Source organism: Macrotis lagotis, chromosome 6, assembly GCF_037893015.1.
Source record: "Macrotis lagotis isolate mMagLag1 chromosome 6, bilby.v1.9.chrom.fasta, whole genome shotgun sequence".
Lineage (NCBI taxonomy): Eukaryota > Metazoa > Chordata > Mammalia > Peramelemorphia > Peramelidae > Macrotis > Macrotis lagotis.
Window position 1 is genome coordinate 194556021 of NC_133663.1, and position 24632 is coordinate 194580652.

Below are 24632 nucleotides of genomic sequence, written 5' to 3' on the forward strand. Positions count from 1 at the left end.
GTTTCTTCTAGAGAAAATTAGACCCTCCCATAAGAACTACCTGGACTTCAGTGGAAAACAGGAGCTTACCTCCAGGTTCTTCCAGACCAGCCAGCTGGGTGGATGTTGGGCAGCCACTCTGAAGTTCTTTGCAAAATTTTCCATTGCTGTGATTCTCAGGTTAGTCCACAACCTCACCTGACTGCCCCTGCAACTGGGTCTCTGCTCTCTGCACTGGGCACACCCAGGGTCCCCTGTGACAGATCTTGCTGAGAGATGTTCTCCTCTGTTCTTATGTGAGTTCTGAGGATCCAAAATTTATTCAGAGGTTTAACACATGTTGGTTATGAGGGAAAGCCAGGAAAGCTTAAAATATTGCCTGACCTTTCTACCATCTTGGAGGGAAGTCTGACCAGAGTTAAGTCTCAAAGGAAGAAAAGTGACAAACATTAGCTTTTTGATAGCATAAACTATCAAAACAACATAAGAATTTCTATTTTGTGACCAATTATCTATAATTCTATATCACAAAATTTTCTAATAGAATAAAAATGTATAGGTTCCTCAATATGTTGGAATTTTTTTTTATTTCTACCAAAGGGAGTGGATTAATTTTCTCTTAATTGTGGACTAGATAATGTTAAATTGTTTGAAACCGATTTGAAAAAAGAAAACTATAATACATGTGAGATTTTTTCCTCCTCCATTCATTGTGATGAAAGTCCTGAGAGTTCAGTCATTATATGTTAATTCACGTCTTTATCTATTTGTTCTGAGGTACTTCTGACACCTTTCACATGCATTATCAAAACTTTTTTTTAAAAGATTGCAACATACAAATTGAAGGTATCATTATTATTGTTGTTTCATTATTTTCCATTATGATTGTTATCCTTTTGATTGTAAAGACTTTTTTACTTCATTTCTTAAATTGAAATGTACCTTAATGAATGACGATCTCTGATATTTCTTTCATTCTAAAAGAAAAGAAATAATGCGTTAAAGCACTCAGAGTTCATGTCTTTTGAGAAAATTTTCCAATTTTCTGGTTATGAATTACAAAGTTTCATGGATGGAGCACATTATTTTAGTCTGTGGTCAAACGTTTTACTCTTCTTGTTATATAAGATAAAAGAGAAGGAATGAGATCAGCTCCTATACAGCTGCTAGACATATCATCTTTATTGAAAAATGTATTAAAAATTTCCCCTGTTCAGTAGATGAGTTATGATTTAAAAGACACAGCTGCTAGTCAAGCAATAGACATGGCACCTGGACTCCAACTGGGCATAGGTGTGAAGAATTTGGAGAATAGGATCAGACCAAAAAGCAAAGAGGCAGGGGTAGAAATCCTCTTTCCATTAAAGTCCATGTCATCATCAAAGACTAGAGAAATTCTAATTCCCAAGCTATTGCACTTGGAAATTCAAAGGCATTTTGGGATGAGATATGCTCAATTATTTGGAGTTACTTTTCAAAGTTAAAAAGAAACTTATATAAAATTAAGGTAAGATGCTAGATGAAATATTTCTAAATCATGCAAATGAAGATGGTTCATTTTATCATTAAATTGAAATGTATAAATAAGGTTGTATGAAAGAACATTAAAATAGAAAAGGGGAGAATAGACTAATGTCCATTATTAATACTTGAACTTACCATCATAGATATCTGCTTAAAAAGAAAATATATGAAAGGTAGTCACATAAGATCTCAGAGATGGCTCCATTACTCATCATGAATGGAATTCCAGTTTCCCTAATGCTCTCTCTCTATTCTTTTTCCTCAAAGCTCAGTTTTTAAAATGGCACTTGTATTCTCTGTCTGTCTGTCTGTCTCTCTCTCTCTCTCACTCTTTCTATTTCTGTCTGTCTGTCTCTGTATATGTATATACATATATGAAATTTAGAATTTACAGGTGAATCAATTATATCTATCAAGATAGAAAGCATCACTCAGCTTTAGTATCACTTATAACAGTATAGGAACATAACTTCATCAATCATTCCATCTATAGATTGTGCATGTGGTAGTACAAAGTTGTTGAAAGGAAAATAATCATTTGAAAATCTAAAATGCATTGTTGAATTATTATCTGTGCTGCTATTTGGCCTTCTAAAATATGCTGGCCCTTGGTCCTGTATGAAAGGTGGGTTCCAAGATATTTTCCCTATTTTCACAAGTAACTTTAAACACTGAGATTTCATAATAGCTGCACACAAATTGTTCCCACAGAAGAGTTGAGACAGTATTCATTTGTTTTATTTCATACAGATAGCCTCTTAATCCTTTAGCTCTTGGGAATGGAAAATGTAAAGGCAGATTTAGACAACTGAAAGTAATTTATATCTTTCTATATTATTTATATTTTACAAATTTAAAGTACCCTCATTTGGGGCTATAAGTTGCTTCCCATTTATAAGGAATCATTTCTGAGAAGTCAACACAGAACAATAAAGGTAAATAAAATATGACAAGCAAGGCAATATTTGGACATTGAACTGCAATTTGCAGCCAGCTTTTGAGAAAATTTTTTTAAGTTCAGGAAAGGTAAGTTAGTTGGTGATATGACATGCTATTACAAGAAGTATTTAGGTGAAGATCAGGAGGTGTTTATAAATAAGAGAAGAGACTATATGGAAACTATATTTTAGAGTAGGAGCAGGGAATCTCCAGTTTACTGGATATTTAAGACCTGCAAAATCATGTGTGTTGCTACCAAGACAGCTGCAGGTGAGACTTTAAATTCAATAAATCTAGGAGGTTTGTGGTAGCAAATTGATTAAATTTTTGACCAAATGTAGCAGACTAATTTTTAAGTTTTGTCTGTTGGCAGACAAAAGGTTTCCCACTCCTGTTTTAAAGGATTAAAATGAAATAGAAGGGAAGATAAGATAGGTTCCAGACATCAAAAATAAAATAACTTGGGAATTAAATAGTGAATTAGAATTTAGACTTAAGGATTACTATAGTAAGAAATTGACAATTTTTTTTGATGTTCATAATATTATAAATATAGAGTCAGAAGTGACATCAAAGCCATTTAGTTAAACACATTTGTTCTAGTGATGGGGAAGCTGACTCCAAATTACTTGTCAAAAGTAACAGATTTTAAAAGAATCATTTGAATGCAAATGCTTCAATACCAAATTCATTGTTTCTGCTGCCTTCTAACCCTGCTCCACTATATTTCAACTCTAAGAAATAGACTAATTCATTTTGTTTTTGTATCAATAGTGCCTATTTAGGATAAAGCGACAGGGGCACATTTAAAGAGCTAACATTTACTTTAAAGAAGAAATTGGGGTAGTTATTTCAACTTTTGCATGAAGATCACAAAACCTCAAAGCTAAAATTGGATAGAGGTCCCATCTCTCTTTTTATAGAAAATTAGAGCTAATACAAGGATTGAAAGTTCAGTGGTCCTATTTACATATGTATTTCCTTTACCTTAACATCTGAGTTAGAGGAGGAAACTAGTCTGATTCCATCTTCAGTCAATTACAAGGAATTGGTAGAGATCATGTTTAAGTGAAGTCATTGCCAAAGGGAAACCTCTTTAAGAATGCACATCTTTATATACTGGTATAATACATATGTAATACTCATACATACACATATACATATATATGATTAATATATACATAATTAAACACTAAGGATGATTACCTTATTGTGCTCATACTTAACAAAGAGCAAACATGTTTGCCACAAGCCAGATTAAGAGAGATACTTGATATATTTTTGAGCTATTTCTTGGATGTGGGGAATGGAAAGTTTTCCTATGAGAAGAAATCTTACTTGGAGAATCATGAGTAATACACTTACATTAAAAGACTTACTGAGGCAATAAGCCTTAACCAACAATGTGAATAATAATCAACCAAACCAAAATCACTCAGCCATATAATTAGGACATTTGTATTACATTGCTTCAAGTAGGGCATACTTTTTTAAGCTAGATGTTTGAAAGGAAGAATTAATGATATAACCAATATTTTGATTCATAGAACCATATTGAGCTAGACAGATGGCTTTTCTAGACCAGGATTATGACTCTGAGAATAACACCAAAAGTTATTTTGTGAGAGAATGTGCTAGTTGCATGAATCTTGGAAGTATGGAATGAATTCCAAAATTTCTACTATGTTATTGGAATAACTCATTTGGCTACATTAAAAGCATTTCTGACCTGCTACTCTTTTCTATAACTGCATTATGGTACCAAAAATTGGGCTTTCCTTTCTTTTCTAAGTTTCTGTTTCTTGGATACCTCCCCTTAATCTATTTGAGAGTCTTCTGAATTTCGTAATACTGCCAACATCATAAAAGATTTCCATTTTGTGAGGATATTATGTGCCCTTTTGTTACAGTCATAAAATAAGACTGGAAAAGATAATAGAGATCATCTCTATCACTTGGTACAGTTTTTTTGCCTACACATCTAAATAAACACAAAAAAGGTTTGACCCTAAAACAAAGTGAATACTGACCCATAGGTGAAAGATTTTATTGAATTTCATGTAGTCATCTTTTTCTACAATTGGTAAATGCTTCTTTGGGGCCTTTTATCCCAAGGATCATGTAAGGAACTCCCTTGACATAGTCAAATATGAACCTGTGTCCTGAATTTGGAACATGAGTCTTTATTGTTTTTTATCTTCAGTAAATGTGTGCCTAGTTTGGGGAGGAACCAAGATGGCAGAGTAAAGGCAGAGACTCCCATAAAGTCTTCCCCAAACTACTTCAAATACCTTTAAATAATGATTCAAACTAAATTCTAGAGTGGCATAACTCACAAAAAGACTGAGTGTAACAATTTTCCAACTCAAGACAAATTGGAAGATTCACTGAAAGGATATGTCACAGCAGATTTAGAAAGGATGAACTGGCTTCAGCCATTCAGGAAAAGACAACAGGATGGCTGCTCTATGGCAGCGGTGGCAGTTTCCAGACCTCGCAAACCAGGAATTGCCAAAGACAATTGGGAAAGTCAGCAGGAAAATTATGTCATACCAGGTGGGAAGGGAGCCCAGTCCAGCAAGGACCTCAGACCCGACCTGGCCTCAGGGAACCAGAATCGTTCATACTCAGATCCAGATTGCCATATGGAGTCCCAGTCTCAAGAAAAGGAGCAGGAAATAAAACAGCAGAGCAGGAGCTCTCCTCACAGTTCCAGGGTAGAAAGGAATGCTTGTGGTCATCCACAGACCAGAGCACAGGCCAGAAAAACAGTCTTAGCCTCTGATAAGACTTGAGAGGAATTGAAAACTTGCAAATCCTTGGGGGGTGGTCCTGAAAACAACTGCAAAAACTTTCAGAAGCTTGGGACAGTGCATCCTCCATTCTGAAAGCAGAGCCTCACCTTAAAGAGTTAAAATCAAGTTATAGGTTGGGAAAATGAGCAAACAACAGAAAAACTCCAACCATAGCCAATTAATTTAGTCCTATGAAGGATCAAAATACACTCAGAAGAAGAAAACAAAGTCAAAGTTTCTGCATTCAAAGCCTCTATGAAAAATATGAATTAGTATTCAGTCCATGGATGAATTCAAAAAAGGATTTTGAAAATTAAATAAGAGGTGGTAGAGGAAAAATTAGAAAGGGAAATGAAAGCAATATGGTAAAATCATAAAACTGAGTCATCAACTTTGTGAAGAGATACAAAAAAAATACTGAAGAAAATAGTATCTTATAAAACAAGTTTGGATCAAATGGAAAAAGCAGCCCACAAGGTCAATGAGGAGAAGAATGTCTTAAAAAGCAGACTAGGCCAAATGGAAAACTCTTTGAAAAAAAATAATTCCTTAAAATGTAGAATGGAACTAAAGGAAACTAATATCTTTGTGAGAAATCAAGAAAGAATGAAACAATAAAACAAAATTAAAATAATGAAAAACTAGAAGAAAATGTAAACCATCTTTTTGGAAAAACAATTGACCTGGAAAACAGATCCAGAAGAGGTAATTTAAAAATTTTTGGATTACCTGAGAGTCATGACCAAAAAAAAAGCACCTAGATGTCATTTTTCAAGAAATTATCCAGGAAAACTGCTCTGATAATCTATAAGAGAGGGTAAAAGAGAAATTAGGGAATCCACAGATTCTGTCTCCTGAGATTCTAAAATGAAATCTTCCAGGAATACTATTGTCAAATTTCAGAACTCCCAAGTCAAGCAGAAAATATTGCAAGCAGCCAAAAAGGAAATGATTCAAATATCATGGAGCTGCAATCAGGATAATACAACTATGTGTCTAATTTATAAAAGTCAAAAAGAAATAAAAAAATGTTAGAAAAAATAGAAACATGATTAGTGACATATATGTGTATATATATGTATACATATATATAAATATATATATATATATATAAATATATAAATATATATTTATATATTTATATATATATGTATGTGTATATATATATATATATATATATATATATATATATATATACACATATATATGTATGTATAAAACTCCTGGTCACCTTTCTTAGAAAGCTAGTCATACAAAGATATGTAAATAAAAGAGGAACAAAAGAATCATTTAATCTTTCATCACCACAGTTATGATGAACTTTTCCTTGAAAACACTTTTTTTCCCCTAAAACTTTTCTCCCAAAGTTCTTCTTATAAGAAATTATTTTGTCATTGTATTGAAGTCCCTGTACTGGTAACAGAACTTGCTCTCCTTAAGGGCTGAGTTCTTTGATGCATGGAAGACAGAATGATGAGGTAGAAAGACAACTGGATTTGTGATAGGACACCTGGGTATGAATCCTAGCCCTCCCACTTAACACCTATATATCCAAGTTACTTAATCTTTCTAAGGCTCCGATTCTTGTTTTTTATAATCTAAAGGGGTTGGACTAGATTGCCTTTGAGCTATATTTTCTGCTATATATCTGTGACCCTAAGGTCTTAACATCCTATGATTTTTGTTCTCCCATTTTTCTATTACTCCTACATTTTATTTGTTATATTTTACATATTGTTTCATTTTTATATTTTATAATGTTAAATTTTCTTTGTTATATTAGTTACTGCTAAACAGTAGTCACACAAAACTCATTAAGACTGTTGCATATTTTGGAGTAAGACATGCAATGCAATCATCCAATTCTAAATGCAATTTTTGATATATGATTCTACATAAAATATTTCTGTGATTAAAGGTGATCAGTGCTCTCTTGGGAGACCAATTGAAGCTAAAGAAAACAGTGTTGGATTCAAACTATATTGTTTTAGACAAACAAATGCCACCCCTACAAAACAAACAAAACACATGAACTTATATTTGCTTCTTTTCTTCTTTTCTGTATATACAGAATGAACAAATATGACTTTTTTGCTGTTGGCTATTTTTATAAATAATCATCATAAGAAAAATATAATCCTTTTGACATTGTGCATAGCATTCCATTGTGCAGATAGTGATGCCCTAGGGGAACTTTTTGAATTAACTTTTGGTCTTCTAATGTAAATAGTTTCTTCCTTTCTTCCATATCAGATCAGTCAGAGAGTCTGAGTCTGGGGCACTATGATTATGTATTACATTTTAGCTATGGACAATGAAATTTTTACTCCATTATATTTATCATATAAAGACATACATATGAGTTTATGTTATATTGTATTGTATTGTATTGTATTGCATTATAGTATATTATATTATACTATATTATGTTATGTTATGTTATTTTATATTATGTTATGTGGCATATTATGTCATATATTATTTCATATTAAATTACATTGTCATATCATATAACATATATCATACTATACACTACCTTACTATACCATACCATATCATATCATATTAAATCATATCACTTCATATAATATCATATCACATTTGCATAAATATATATTGCTTTTGCTTGTCCATCGTTCTTGAAGGAGACCATGACATCAGGGACGTGATGTCATGGCATGCAAATGAACTGGATTTAAATGAGGGAAGAGAAAGCTTCACTTACTATTTTGGAGTCAGCAGGAGCCAGATATGGATCAGGATGATTGAAAATGGTCCTGAACACAAAGAGAGACCTTGGCTATGATTTTTAACTGGTCTCAATACCCATCCAGTGATTAAGGCAAGTAAAAAAGAAATGAAGTAAAGAATGACCTCTTCTGCATTGTCAAAAATAATCAATACAGGAGGGAAAGACCCTCAGGGTTTCAGGGCAAAAGAGAAAGAATTTCTATTTACATTTAGTCTGAGCCAGTCAGGGTATGAACAATGACCAGTGGAACTGGACTGAGACCTATTCTTGGTCAATCAAGAACCAGAGTGATTTGGGACTGGTAAACCCCAAGATATCTTTCAAGATTTCAGTGATTAAAATTTACATTCCTTGGGTCAGAGCACCCACAGGTGAGGATGTGATACTCTAATGTTAACAGGAAAAAAGAGAAACGAAACAAAAATAGAAAGAGAAAAAAAGAACTGTGTTGTCCAACTGACCAACAGTTGGGCAGATCTGACTACTTACATAGATTGTTTTTTGTTTTTTATTCTTACAAGGACCATGACATCAAGAAGGTGGTGCTAATACATGCAAGTGAACCATTCTATGATCTGACATATTTTAGAAGGAAAATTGATGCACCATTGTATGATCAAGACCATACAATAAGAATATTTAGGCTTCTCAAAATAATATTACATAGGCGTCAGAAAAATGAGAAGATGAACTTGAAAAAAAAGATTTTTTAGAGGACATGATAGTTGTCTTGAAATATTTTCAGGGAAATTATGAGAGACCCATGTGGTATAATTAATAGAGTTGAAAGCAGGAAGATAATGGATTCAAGTCTTGTCTCTGATACATATTGGTTGTATGGCCTTGGATAAAACATTTCACCTATCAATGCTTTTGGGACCTTTTTAAGTTTGGAAATTGTTCAGAAGATGACAATCTCCCAGGGTAGAGGAATTTCCCTACACTATTGAATTCACAGATATTTTTTTCTGTCTCCTGTTCCTATTGAGTGGAATGATGACAGAGACTTGTCCTAATTGGCCTTAGAAAGTATAAAAAAAGCAATGGGTATAAGTTGCAAGGAAGAAGATTTAAGTGTGATATAAAAGCAATCATCGTAAAAATTATAGTTATCCAAAAGTTGAAAGAACTTTCTTTAGCTTCTCACTGGAAGTAATAAAACAAAGACTGAATGATCACTTAACAGTGGTTTAGATGGCTTCTCTCTACTCTGGGATTTTGTGATGACAGAATCAATGGTAGCATCATTACAGAAATACCAGAGTTAGGAGAAATAAGAGGTTTCTTTGTTTTTTGCAAGGCAATGGGGTTAAGTGACTTGCCCAAGGTCACACAGCTAGGTAAATATTATGTGTCTGAGGTCAAATTTGAACGCAGGTCCTCCTGACTCCATGGTTGGTGCTCTATCCACTGTACCACCTAGCTGCCCCACAAACAGCTTTAAGGGAGGAAGTGATGAGTTCAGAGACATGAAAGTGAAAACCATGACAATGGTTAAAGATTACTATAGGAAAGTGTATAATAGATGAGGATAGGACAGAGAAATGGGAGCCAAGGGGTATGGTGGTGAATGTTTAGTAACTGACTTTCCACTGGGGGAAAACATATGCCCACAAACGGCATTAATTTTTTCTCCATTATTGTCTTGGGTCTAAACAACAAAAATAAATGTCAAGCCCTGTTTTATACTGTTTGTCTATTTCCAAGATGAAAATGCTCTCATTGACAATTTAACAATTGACTTTTATAAACTGATTAGAGCTGGTCCAGCATACAACTGTGGAATTCCAAATCTAGAGGAAGATAAGAGGGAAAATGTAATGGAAGCTTTAGAGTAACAGAAGCAGGAAAATATATTCTTGTGAATGTTACATGAGAAGGAAGGGCTCATCAATGTTACGTGTTACTAAAAGATCAAGAAGGTTGAATAGTAGTAGACACTAATTGTGTAATACAGGGTAATACATTTTATTCTGATTTTCTAGTTTCCTCATTTGTAAAATAAATGAGCTGAGGAAGGAAAAGGCAAACTACTCCAGTAAATTTGCCAAGAAAATCACAAATTGGGTCATGAAAAATCAGGTACAGTTGAGATGACTGAACAACTGACAAATATAATACAAAGTATTAGTATTATTATTATTATTATTATTATTAGTAGTAGTAGTAGTAGTAGTAGTAGTAGTAGTAGTAGTAGTAGTAGTAGTAGTAGTAGAAGTAGTTGTAAGTGGTGGTAGGGGTGATAGTAACAACAAGTAAAATTTATTTTGTGCCTACTATATGCAGAAACTATTTGAAGTACTTTGCAATTATTATCTCATTTGATCTTTCTAACAACCATAGAAATTAGATGCTGTTGTGATTCAATTTTACCATGCCATTATTACAGGAGCTGAGACAGACAGAAGTTAAGAAACTTGTCCAAGGTAAGAAAACTAGAAAGTGTTAGTAGCAGCCTTTAAAAATATCCTTAGGAGAGGGCACTCCCCAATCTGATGAAATCATCAGTTTAGACTATACACAAATACTTAGTTGTAGATATGGTATATTATGTAGAAATAGAAACATTCTTCTTACTCTCAATCTCTTCTTATTTCCTGGACATCTAGCTTCCTATTTCATCACTCAACTGAATCTATGCTTTCCAAATTTACCAATGATTTCTTAATCATCAAATCCAATGGTCTTTTCTAAATCTTCACTTTTCTTGAACTCTGCAGCTTCTGATTGTGCCAATTGCCTTCTTCAACTTGATACTCACTTCTCCATAGGTATTATTTATGGTATTCAATCCCCTAGCTAGCCTTCTATACCTATTTCCTCAATCACCTTTGCAAGATCTTTGCCCAGATCATTGCCTGCTAACCATGAATATCCCATAAGGCTCTGTTCTGGGTTTTCTTTACTTCATCCTCTATATTATTTTACTTCATTATCCATCAACTCCCATTAGCATCTTTGTGCTGATGTTTCTCTCATCAACCATTCTGCTAACCCCTAATCTCACATTTCCAACTGGTTTTTGTACTTCTCAAACTGAATGTACCATAGACATCTCAATTTCAACATGTTCCAAACAGAGATAATTATATTTCTTCAAAAAGCCTTTCTTCTTCTTAAATTCCTTATTACTGTTGAGAGCATCATCATTCCTCCACCCATACAACTGCACATCCTAGGTGTCATCCTTGATTCCTCACTCTCACTCACTATAACTTAAATATTTCAAGGTTCTGTAGACATTTACTTTTATAATATCTATCATTTATGTATGAATGCATATTTATATGTACATATATTCATACATATAATTCCTTTATCTTCTATAAAATTGCCCAATCTAATGTAGACCTTCCTTATGTCATTTCTGGTTTCCTTTATATTAATTTCTCTCCGCTACAGGTCATCCTGGACTCAGCTGTCAAAGTGATCTTCCTAAAGCTGAGATCTAACCATGTTAAATCCCTCCCACTCTGCCACTGAATCCCTATCATCTCTAGAATGACTTTGCTTTTCAAACCTTTCATAACTTGCTATTTTACCACTTTTCTAGTCTTATTTTAAATATTATTTATCACTTCATCTTTCAATTTCTAGGGTCTAACTATGCCCTATGCCTGGAAGTCTTTCCCTACTCATCTATGTCTCTTGGCTTCATTTGTTTCCAACAAGTCTTAGCCAAAATATCACTTTCTTCAAGAAGCCTTTCCCAATCTTCCTTAATTTTAACGGCTTCCCCCTCTTGACAATCTGCAGTTTATTCTATATAAAGTCTAGTGCCCAACTAGACTTTGAGTTTCTTGAGAACAGGGATTATATTTTACCTTTCACTATACTTCCAGGGATTAGCACAATGCCTGGAACTTCCTTTCTCAATTCAAGGATACTACTGTATCTTTCTAGGATCAGAGGTCTAGAACAGAATGTTACTGAGATGTCATATTCTCTAATAGTGCCTTTTTTAAAAACAGAAATCTCAGTCCAATACATTATTATTAATGATAAATAGCAAAGAACCTGTGAGCACTTTTGATGTCTAATATAGTTCATTTTCCTCTGTAGCACCCCAGACTGCCTGTTCAGCAGAAAGACAGAATGAGCTGAAACTTTATTTGTCCTTTTAGAATCAAATGAGGAATATATCATAAGTTGGGGAAAGTTGTAATACAAACATCCCATCTTGATAACAAAGGAGAATGCCCTAGATCTCTCGATCTCTTAATGAAAAATTATCTAGTCTGTTTGAAGGGAATGGGGCAGTTCATTATAATAGAGAGAACAAGGGCAGACCAGTATAATTTCAACAACTATTCTGTAGGTAAGGGGTACAAACATCTTGATTTTATATTAAAACAAAATATCTAGATTGACCAGGCCTTCTTAAGTAAAATAAGAGCTTGTCACACATTACATATTCAACTTAATCAACCTTATAGATAATTACAGTAAGGGTATCTATGTGCTGTATAATAAATAAATATAAGGACAAAGTATACTAAGTTGTTTCTCTAGAAATCTAGCTTTCATGAAAATAGATGTGCTAGATAGCAAGGGATCAGAACGCATATTGCTCTTCAACTTTTTTTTCATTTTGTAGGTCAAAAAGCAATTAGCTATAATCACATAAAGCTCTGATAAGTCAGTTTGAGTTTACTCTATAATGTTTTGGGCAGTCAAAGAAAGTTTGAAAAAATCCATATGGCATACAGCTGGACATATCTCTTAGTAAATCAAAAATGTGCTGACAGAGAAAGAAGGCTTTTGAATATATTCAATTCTATACCAATTATTTTGCCTTGTGCCCCATTCTCTGATCATCTGATGAGAGTGACAAAATCTACTAAAAAGAATAAAATTGTCTTCAGACACCAAGACAAGATAGTATAGGCAAGGAATTATTAACCATCTTTATTGCTAAAATAGATTGGTGAACTAAAAAATGACTACCAAGGGTATCTGAACGATATTAGAGGTTTATGTGAATTATTTTCTTTAAAATAATCACTATCATCATCATCATCACATCATCAATTTCATCTTTATCACAATTATTTATATTTTAAATTAATAGTATTTCTCCACAAAATTTCTCCTATCCCAGAACTATATTGTACAAATTGTATATGCCATAGTTTCCATGGTAGATATGCTAATTTGTATTTTCTAAATGAATATATAGATTATAGGAATTTATTTTTTGTTTGAGTTTTATAACTGATGCTCATATCTTTTAGACTAAGAACAGTCAATATTTCAACTATTATAGTCATTGTTTGTTTAAGGAGCAATTTGTAATGTAATTTATATAACTATTTCCTGAATTTTGTTAGATTTGACTCACAAATATATTATTCATTTTGTAGTTGTTTGGAAAATAATTTCCACTTTTTTAATTTCCTCTTATGAATTATACTATACATTTAGAAGTACTGGTTTATTTTTTGGTTCATAACTTTGCTAATTGTTACAACTAATTCATTCCTGAAGATTTTCAAGTGAGCTTTCATGTTGGTAACAAATAAGGAAAGATTTATAATCCTCTTTTCCAATAACTATAGTTTTAATTTTTCTTTGCCTTATGGCTATCACTAACATTGTTAGAAGTGTATGAAATAATAAAGAATAAAGAAGAGATTAGGCACCCTTTCTATCATCCTGTATTTATTGGGGAAAATCCTAATATATCTCCATTACATTTAATGCCTACTTTTGGTTTTAGAAAGTCCGTTTCTGTTTATAATTTGTGGGGAGTTTCATTTGTTTGTTTTTCTTTTGTTTTAGGTTTTTGCAAGTCAAATGGGGTTAAGTGGCTTGCCCAAGGCCACACAGCTAGGTAATTAGTGTCTGAGACTGGATTTGAACTTAGGTACTCCTGACTCCAGGGCTGGTGCTTTATCCACTACACCACCTAGCCGCCCCTGGAGTTTTAGAATAAAAGAGTGTTATATATTGTCAAAGAATTTTTTTGTATCTATTGAGTTAGTGATCTGGTTTTTCATGTGTTCAATTTTAATACAATTGTTATGTTTATTGCTTTCCTAATATGAATTCATTACATTGAGCAATCTGAAATAGATTATGTATGTTTAACTATGTTAAGCAAATTTCCATATTAGACACATTGTGAAAAAAGAATCAGAATAAAAGGAGAAAAAACTATGAGACGGAAAAAACATAAAATATTTAAAAAATTAAAAATTCTATTTTTATCTGCATTTTGACTCTGGATGTGTATGGTATTTTCCTATTTAATTGTCTTAGATCATTGTATTGCTATGCAAAGAACCAAGTTTATCATAGCTGTTCATCAAATAATTTTGCTGTTAATGGTTATAATGTTATCCTGGTTCTGCTCACTTCACTCAATATAGGTTCATAGAAGTTTTTCAAGGTTTTTCTGAAGTTAACTCCACTCAGGATTTCTTACAGAACCATAGTATTCCATTACATTCATATACCATTATTTGTTCAACAATTCTTCAATCACCATGGTGATAAGGATGATCAAAATACAAACATAGAAGAAGATAACAAACTCAACCCTCCTATATTCTAAGCCTCCAAGAAAAATATGAATTAGTTTCAGGCCATGGAAAAACTCAAATGGAAATCTGAAAATCAAGTAATAGAGGCAGAGGAGAAATTGGAGAGAGAAATCAGTAATGCAAGAAAATCATGAAAAAAATTCAAGAGCTTGATGAAGGAGAGAGACAGAAAGACACACACAATTCTGAAGAAAATAACTCCTTAAATAATATAATAGGTAAAAGAGGTACAAAAAAATCGAAGAGGTGAAGAATGCCTTTAAAAGTAGAATTGGTCTGAAATAAACCTGGTTTGAAATGATATTCTGGAATGCAAAAGAACTTGGATTACATGCAGGAATCAGCTACCCAGTAAAACTGAGCATACTCTTTCAGGGGAAAAGATTGAAATCAAATGAAATAGGAGAGTTTCAAACTTTCCTGGTCAAAAGAGCAGAATTGAATAGAAAATTTGACTTTCAAATATAAGACACAAGAGAAGCATAAAAAGGAAAACAGGAAAAATAAATCATGGGAATTTTTAAGATTAAACTGATTATATTCCTGTATTGGGAAAGCAAAAGACTTTTGAAGAAGAATAGGGTGAAAGGAGAGAAAGTAGAATAAACAGGGAGAAATAGAATAGAGGGAAATACTGTGAGGGAAATATTGTAAAGGAAAATTTTGATGTAAGTTCCTCTTATAAAGATCTCATTTCTCAAACATATACAGAAATGAGACAGATTTATAAATATAATTCACCAATTGATAAACAATCAAAAGATATGCAAAGCCATCATCTGAAATAATCAGAGCTATTCATAATCATATGAAAAAATGTCCTAAATCACTACTGATTGGAGAAATTCAAATTAAATCTGAGGCATTAACCTCATACTTATTAGACTTATTAATAGAATAGAAAAAGGAAATTCTAAATGTTGGAGGGGATGTGAGGAAAATGAAACATTAATGCATTGCTGGAGTTGTGAATTGATTCAGCCATATTGTAGAGAGCAATTTAGAATTATGCCCAAATGTCTGTATAAATATGCACATGCTTTTTCCTAGCAATATCACTAACTAGGTCTCTATCCCAAAAGAGACATAAAAATGTACAAAAATATTTATAGTATTTTTTTCTGGTGGCAAAGAATTGAAATTAAAGGGATACTATTCTATTATAAGAAATGATGACCAGGATGGTTTTAAAAAAAAAAACCTGGAAAGACTTACATGAACTGATGTAAAGCAAAATGTACTAGGTACAAAGTAAAAACAATATCATAAGATGATCAGCTTTGAATGACTTAGCTATTCTCAGCAATGTAATGTTCCAAGAAGACTTTAAAGTAATTATGATGAAAATGCTATTTCCAAAGAAAGAACTGATGCTTTCTAAAAACACAGTAAGACCTATACTTTTTTAAACTTTACTTTTCTTGAGTTTTTTGGTGGGGGAGGGATCTGTATTTTTTTACAATATTAATCTTATGGAAATCTCATATGATTACACATATATAACCTATATCAAATTATTTGTCTTTTCAATGATGTGAGGATGTGGGAGGGAAAGAAGGAAGATAATTTGGTGCTCATTTTTTTTTAAATGTTAATATTGCTTTTACATGTAACTGGGGAAAATAAATACTAAATAAATTTTTTAAAAAGGAAAAAAATCAATAAAAATCTGGTTAGAATTTTCTTGTTAATTTATCAAAGCAAATAAATTTTGTTTGGTGATTCTTTACAGCTAACTTTAATTCCTGTTATGGTATTATTGTATGGATTATTTAAGGTCTCTACAAGTTGAATTATGTTAATTTCTTTACATATTAAGATATTCCTACATTTCTTTAATGTTTTCAGTTTTAGCAATGAGTCATGGGTTTTGATAATGCTTTTTATTTCTTCTAGTTTTATTGTGATACTGCATTGTTTTTTTATCATTTTGCTGTTATGATTTTCTGTACCCCTTTTAAAATCAATATAGCTACAGATTTATCAATTTTATCCTTTCAAAGAATCGTTTTTTAGTTTTATAATTTCCTTTTCATATTATAAATGAATATTTATCTAGTTTTAAGTTCTTTCTACTTTAAAATTCAAATTTTAAAAATGCTGATAGAATTTTAAAATTAATTTCTCTTTATTTTAAAAAATGCACATTTTAGATTTTCTATTTTTTTAGGTTTTTGCAATGCAAATGGGGTTAAGTGGCTTGCCCGTGGCTACACAGCTAGATAATTATTAAATATCTGAGCCCGGATTTGAACTCAGGTACTCCTGACTCCAGGGCTGGTGCTCTTATCCACTCTGCTGCCTAGCTGCCCCAGATTTTCTATTTTCCCCTAGAGAAATTGTTTAGTAGTATCCCAGAATTTTTTTTTAATATTGTTTCTTCATTATCATTTTCTTTCACACAATGAACTGTTTCTATGTTTGGCTCGCACATTTCTTAGAATTTCAGAGCTGAATATTGGAGTCTGTGGATGTTTGTGTGTGTCCTTACTCAGCTAATGGATTTTATGTATGTTTCATATACATTTATGTTATGATAGTCACAGTTTATGTTCATCTTTTCTGCCTTTTTTCATTTATTTTCAATATACATAGTCAGTTTTTTATACATTTCATATGATACTAGTGCTAAGAAATATGTATATTCTTCAGCAGTTTTATTTCAATGATTCTATAAAGCTTTATATTCAATTTTATTCTGGTGTGTGCTCAAGTTTATCTATTTTCTTTGGTTTATCCTTCTATTATATTTATCCAAAACTGGGTGAAGGCCTTTAATATCTCCCACTATTATTTTATTACTGATTATTCTTTTAATTCAATTATTTTTTTCTTTGTGATGCTAAAGAATTTTAAACACACAGATATACATATATTTGCATATATATATAATATATATATATATACACTATGGTAAAGCTGTATTATTGTTTAATCTTTCAACAAATTGCAACTTCCTCATTATTCACTTTTTGTTGTCAATTTTTTATTTTCTTTATCTAATACCATAATTTTAGTCCCTTTTTTGTATTTACCTGATTCATAGTAAATTTTATTTTAGTCCATTTTTATTCTGTGTATGTCTTATTAGCAACAGAATATATGATTTTGTATTCAATCTATCATTCTCATTTTTATTGTATTACTTCATGCATTTTAATTTAAGGTCTCAATAACTCAGTTTATTTTAATTCCATTTTAGTTTTTTTCTGAAATATGACTTTATTGTTTCTCTATCTATTATATAGACACTATTTTACTACTAGTTATTTTTATTTGTTCTTTAGTTCAATCCAAAATTTCTCAGAATTTTTCCCTTCCACCTTCAATTTCTAGCCCTTCTCCTGAGTGTGACACGTCCCCCCCTATTTTGGCCTCTTACTTAGCTTATTAATTATTTTTTACTTATTCATTTTATCTTGTTAATTATATTTACCTTCTATAATCTCACATAGAACATTTGGTATGATTATTCCACCCACTACTAAGTCATTTTACTTATCAATTCTCATCTGAGCTGCTTAAGTAGTCAAACAAAATTTTCAAAATTTACTGGCTAAAATTATAGTAACTTTTGATTCATTTCATTAACCTTTTAGCTTTTGTAAGAAAAAAAGCTTATGAATATTATTTTTTTCTTTTCCATAAGTTTTTGTTCATTTTTCTTTTGAATTCCCCTATCATAAAAGTTTAAAGAAACATCAGAGTATCTAATTAAATAATTTATTAACAGTTTAACAAACAAGGAAAGATAGAAATTTTTTTTTTTAAAATATCGCACCTGTGATAATGAGACTAGCTAAAATCATCTGTAACCCTTACTACATCTTATGACATGGTATGGTGCTTGGTGTTAAGTGGGATTTTGCACAATATACTGGACTAGTTTTTGCCAAATTGGTTTTCAGTCCTTCTAAGAATTTTGTATATTGTTTTAAATTTCTCTGTCTTTTAGGAATTTATCTTGGTTTTGTAAAATACTTGAGTGCAGTTTAAATTGTTTATGCTTCTTTCTAGTTTTTTCTACTATTCACTTTTTAAAAACTAGTACCATATAATTTTGATGATCAATGCTTTATAATATAATTTCAGGTCTGATATTATGTCCCCTTAATTTCTTCCCCATCCCTTGATTTCTCCAGGGGATATAGAGGTGTTTTCTCCAAACACATTGGGACTGTATCTATAAACTTTACCTTTTGTTGTTTGATGAATATAGGTTATATTAATTTAGGTTATATTGATAGTTGTATTGTGCTGGCATAACCCAAGCAGGATATCTCTACAATTATTTGTGTTTTTTAAAGTAGTTTGTGTTTGCTTTTAAGTCCTGTATCATTTTAGTATGGGATCATGGATTCGGAGATGAAAGGGATCTTAAAGGCCATTTATTACCAGTCTTAATTATACAGATGGGGCAACTGAGACCCAGATGTAGATTGTGGATACTTCATATAGGTCATATAGGGAGTAAATGGTAGGCCAAGGTTTGAAGCCAGATCTGCTGATGGCAAATCTAATATTCTTTCAACTAGACCTCAAGCTGATATACTAATTCTAGTAATGCATACATTCTGTAGCAATTCTGAATTTTTTTTTCTTTTTACTGCTTCCTTTTGATTTTTTAGCACTGCATTGAAATGTTGATATTATTATTTTATTTGTTAACAGTACTTTAATAAAACTATTAATTATTTCAATTACTTGTAATTTTTATCTGGGGTTTTCTAAGTAAACCAACATGCTTTCTGCAAAAAAGACATATTTTTTCCTCTTTACTGATTTTTATATCATTAAATCTACTTTCTTATCTTATTGCTAAAGTGTCAAATTCTATGAAAATTTTCTTCAAGAAGTGAGAGAATCCATGATGACAATAAGAGAAGAAAACAACCAGGTTTTTGGAAAATATACTGCACAGAAGAATATCATGACTGATTGATGATGCAGATTTTTTTGTTGATTGTAGAAGAAAAAAGAAAAGAAAAGCTATACAAAATACTGCCTTAAAGGCTCTGCCCCAACAAAGAAGCATGTCAGAATTGTACAAGATTTCTTGAGCAAAGCCAAAATAGTTTTAACAATTCTCATTAATTCTCTGATTATCAAAGTCAAAATATGCTCATGAAAAAGTGTTTTCATCATCACAGAGTATGCCCACTGGTGATAGAGGAGTCCTCCATATATATGTTTTGCTGTTGCTATTGCACTGATTATAGTAAACTCTGGAAGACTAGACCTTCTTAATAGTACTCATATAAAAATAAGTTCATGAAAAATTTCTCTTGTATTAATGAACCGATTTGTAAATCTATCTAATACAGTTGATGGATAATGAACTTGGCCTCATCTTGAATAAAATCAAGTACATGTTTTGGGGAACCTTCACAGTACTTCCAATCATACTAAGATCCTCATTAAAATTAAAATGAAGTTTTCAAGCAAAATTTCCCATTGATGGCTTGTGGATATTAATTATGTACTATCCACAAGAATTAGAACTGTGGATTATATGTAATGGGCATGATTTGTGTTCAGTAAATGGCACAGAAAGGGATCAGATAGGAAGGAGATCTATGATCAAAAAAGTAGGGGAGTCTAGCAAGAACAAGGGAAAATATGTGAATAGCCTGAATGATTTAGTGAAGAAATATTCAAAGATGGGGTCCTTGGTATGTTTTGCAGACTCTCAATGAAGTTTGGTAAATATGGAAGGTTATGGATGAGAATCACAACATATGGCACTACAGGAATGGATTATTATCTGAATTACCACTGATTCATGATTCATTGAAATTTGAAGAATCAGTATTTATGGCTATGAATAATCAGTTGTCTGTATAATGGCTCTGTGGCACAAGAACATGGAAGGTATGATCAGCAGTCACATGGAGGGGGATCAGTTCCACTGAGATCACTGTGAGGTTCCCTAAAGGTAACATGAAATTAGGAAATACCTTAAATTCTGAATTGGTGTTACTTCTCGGTGTTATATCCTGGTGATTGAACTGTATTTTAGCATGAAGAGATAATGATAATAAAGGTCTTTAGTGAGATTTCCTTTTGACAGAATAATCCAACTCTATGGAATTAGATTACTTAGGAGACTTCATAGAGTGAGATAGCTATATGTGTATTTCCCAGAATTTAATATGTCAGTGGGGAAAGCATTATGAATTTGATTGTGCATAGGAACATAGATCTAGAACCGAAAGGAGCCTTTAACACAAGCTAATCCTTCATTTTATAGTTGAGATTAAATTTACTACATAGGTAATAAATAGAGGCTGAACCAAAATTTGAACCCATTTTCTTTGATTCCAAAGATTCTTTGATTTATCTGCTCAAATGCCTCCCTACACAGACCTATTTAGTTCATTTCATGACATTTGTATTTCTGGAATTTTATTTTTGCTACCAAGGTAAAATAATTGTGTTATTTTACAGTCATACTGTACATATTTTACATATTTTATTGATACATATCTATTGGTACATATTTATTATACACATTTATTGATACATATTGATAGATATATATTTTATTGATCAAGAAACAGGTTCAGGGATCACAAAGGAATAAAGTCTTTACACCAGGTTTTCTGATCCAATGTCAGTATTTTCCTCACTACTTCAGCATAGATTAAAGCAAAAGACTGAGCAACAATAGTTCATTTTGATAAGATCAGAAAGTATTTATTCTTGATAGCACTTTTTAAGCTCTTTGCTATCATCTTGGGTATCTCTCTGAGTCAAAGGGTACAGAATGTAATCTATGGCCACTACACATTGAAACACATATTCTCTCAGTCAGTGTCAGTCAATGATAGAGCACGTTTTAAGTTTGGAGATTTTATTGACTCCACATTCATCTGAAAAGATTTATCATTTACAAGGAGCCCTAGAATCATTGAACACCTTGGAGTCATATAAAATTAATAAAACAAATCTTAATGCATTTGAAAATTACAAAAAACTTAAAATCATTTTTATGTATTTTTGTCAGTGGTTAATGTTCAAGTTTTTGAGATAGAATCATATGCCAATTATAATAAAGCAACACTAAAACAATTTATAATTTTGTTCTCACACATTCCTTCTTCCAATGATTATCCTTTACTAATAGGTTTTCTCATTTTTTTTCCTTGTACATCTATTGACAATTGAGGCCCTTTTTCTTCCAGCTATCCTGGCCAAGTATCTCGGCTCTTTTATCCTTTTTGTATGTTTTCCTGCTGAACTGTTAAGTGTCTCTACCTCATTTAGCCTTTCTAATTACCACAGTTATACAGCATCTGCCAGTTCATGACTCTATCTCTGTGCTCACTTAGCCAACCACTTCTTAATCTCTCTCTCTCCACTTGCAATTTTGATGATACACTGGCATGTAACATAAATTCAAAATAATCTTTATATTGGGCATTTACCATTGAAAGAATTAAACAGATTAGAAGGAAAGCAGAAAGATGGAAAATAATTTCTACAGCAAGTGTTTCTGATAAAAGTCTCATTGCCTGAATGTATAGAAAAGTGAGTCAAATTCATAGGAATACAAGCCATTCCCCAATTGGTAAATAGTTAAATGATATGAACAAGCAGTTGGCAGATGAAAAAGTTAAAACAATCTATAGTTATATGAAAATGCTCTAAATCATTATTGATTAGAGAAGAGCAGCTCTGAGGTGCCAAGATTGAATAATATGAAGGAAAAGGAAAATTAAATATGTAGGAGTATATGTTGGAAAATTGAGACACTACTTGGTGGAGTTGGAAACTGATCCTACTATTTTGGAGAGCAATTTGGAATTATAACTAAAGGCCAATCAAACTTTGAATATCCTTTGTCAGGAATATCACTATTATATCAAAGAGTTCATAACAAAGGGAAAAGTACTCTCATAAAAAATAGAGCAGTTCTTTTTGTGGAGACAAAGAACTAGCAATTGAGGGAATGCCCATTAACTGAAGAATAGCTAAATAAGTTGTGGTATATGAATGTGATGAAATACTACTGTGCTCTAAAAAATTATGGACTGGTAGATTTCAAAAAATCCAGGAAAGACTTATATGACCTGATCTAAAGTGAAATGAGCAAAACCAAGAGAATATTGTGCACAGGAATAGCAACATTGGGCAGTGTCAACTATGATCAACTTAGTTCTTCCAAGCACTACAATGATTAATCTAAGACAATTCCTAAAGCCTCATGGATAGAAAATGCCATTCACATTCAGAGAAAGAACTACGAATACAGAGTAAAGCATATTACTTTTACTTTTTGGTTTTTTTTGGCTTTCTTTTTTATTTTCTTTCTTTCACAACATGACTAATGGGAAATAAGTTTACATAACTGCAGATTTATGACATGCCTGAATGCTTTCCATCATGGTTGAAGAAGGATGAGAGGAAGAATGCAAGAAAAAATTTGAAATCCCAAATCTTAAAAAAAATGAATGTTGAAAATTTTCTTTACATGAAAATTGGGAAAAAAAACACAATTTACCAAAAAAAAGAATTGGAATGCACCTAAAATCACAGATTTTTGCGGCTAGGTATTTTCAATTCAAGAATAAATAAATATTTTAATAGAAAAAAATAACTTATGGTCAAAATCCAAAGCATTTGATAAATGATTATATAAATATACATATATTATATATGCATAAATACACACATATTATATATATATATATATATATATATATATATAAACATGGAATTTCTAGGCTCCCATTTGTCCTTTTAAATTTATAGTTATATATCTGTAGAGTGCTTTGACAGAATTAAGGAAGTATACTATATAAGTGTAGGAACTGATTATTGTAATTATTAGTTGAACTATTTTGATTCTATAGTCAAAATATATTTTGATAAATAATTTTTCCACTTGTAAGGACATATTTTTGTGGAGGGATTTTTTTCTGGATTGGGTGCTAACCCAAGAATGTGATGAAAGTGAATTAAAAGGGGGTGAATCAATCTATGTTATGAAAAGAGAATCACATTTCTCTACAATGTCATTGTTAGGTGTTTATGAAGAAAAACTCTGACTGCAAAAGTGGAGACAAGTAGAATCCACTCTTTTCCCCATGAATCAGTACCTTGTGATGTGCAAGTTTATGCCCTGAAAATGCTTTCTGCTCCTATGGAAATAACTCATTGCATCCTATCCTTACAGAAGAACAATCTCCATCAACCCCTCCGCACATTTCCGATTTCTGTTGCAGTCCTACAGTGTTGACAAACGTGATGACTACTGGAATGTGTAAAGAACTAAATAAAGAATAGGAACTGAATAAAGCACCTGGACACAGAAAACTATACATCATCTCCTTTGCTTCCTTTTTGAAAGTTGGCATATACAGCATATTTTTAGCAGGAAAGGAATGAGATGATTTAGCTTAATGCTCTACAGCTGCTCATTAAGCAGATCAGAGAGAGATAAGAAAGATGGGGCTATTGGTTTATATTGCAGATTAGGTACCAGTCTCATGCACTATTCAGTGACCTTGGGTGAACCTTGAGTTAGTTACTCTTAATGCTTTCAGTTTTTTTTAGTCATTTGAGTTTGGTCAATATATCCCATTCACCTCTTGAGTTCCAAGTATAACTTAGTGCTTTGAAATCCCTGAAACAATTAGTCCCTTTAAAATTGACCCAAGGGGTGAATCCCTTGAAACAGGCAGCATGAGGTAGTATAAAGTATAAAGTATATATATATATATATGTATATATATATATATATATATATATATATATATATATATATATATTGATTTCTAAAGATGTGAGTTCAAATTCTGACTTTTCTATTTTGTTCTAATTTTTTTTTATGGTGGGGAATTATATAACCTTACTGGGTCTCAGTTTCCATGCTTATAAAATGAATTTATTAGATGTCATTATCATTGAAGTCACTTCTACTTCTGAAGCACCTCATATTCACAAGATAATTATTTCTCTGTAGGTATATATAAATAAAAATTAATATGTTACTTAAATACAAGTTAAGGTAGTAACTAGCATATAGAGGGATATGGAACAGACTTGTTTAAAAGGGGAGCTCGAGTTGTTTCTTAAATGGCATTAAAATTTCTT

General features: G+C 31.9%; 1 long non-coding RNA gene across 1 annotated transcript; it reads left to right on the forward strand.

The window, feature by feature from the left end:
• The first annotated feature begins 14520 nt into the window (after positions 1 to 14520).
• LOC141491964 (uncharacterized) lies at positions 14521 to 23818 on the forward strand. Its single transcript, XR_012469813.1, has 3 exons — positions 14521 to 14752; positions 20220 to 20405; positions 23713 to 23818. It is a non-coding gene; the product is annotated as an uncharacterized LOC141491964 (long non-coding RNA).
• The last annotated feature ends 814 nt before the right edge of the window (positions 23819 to 24632 follow it).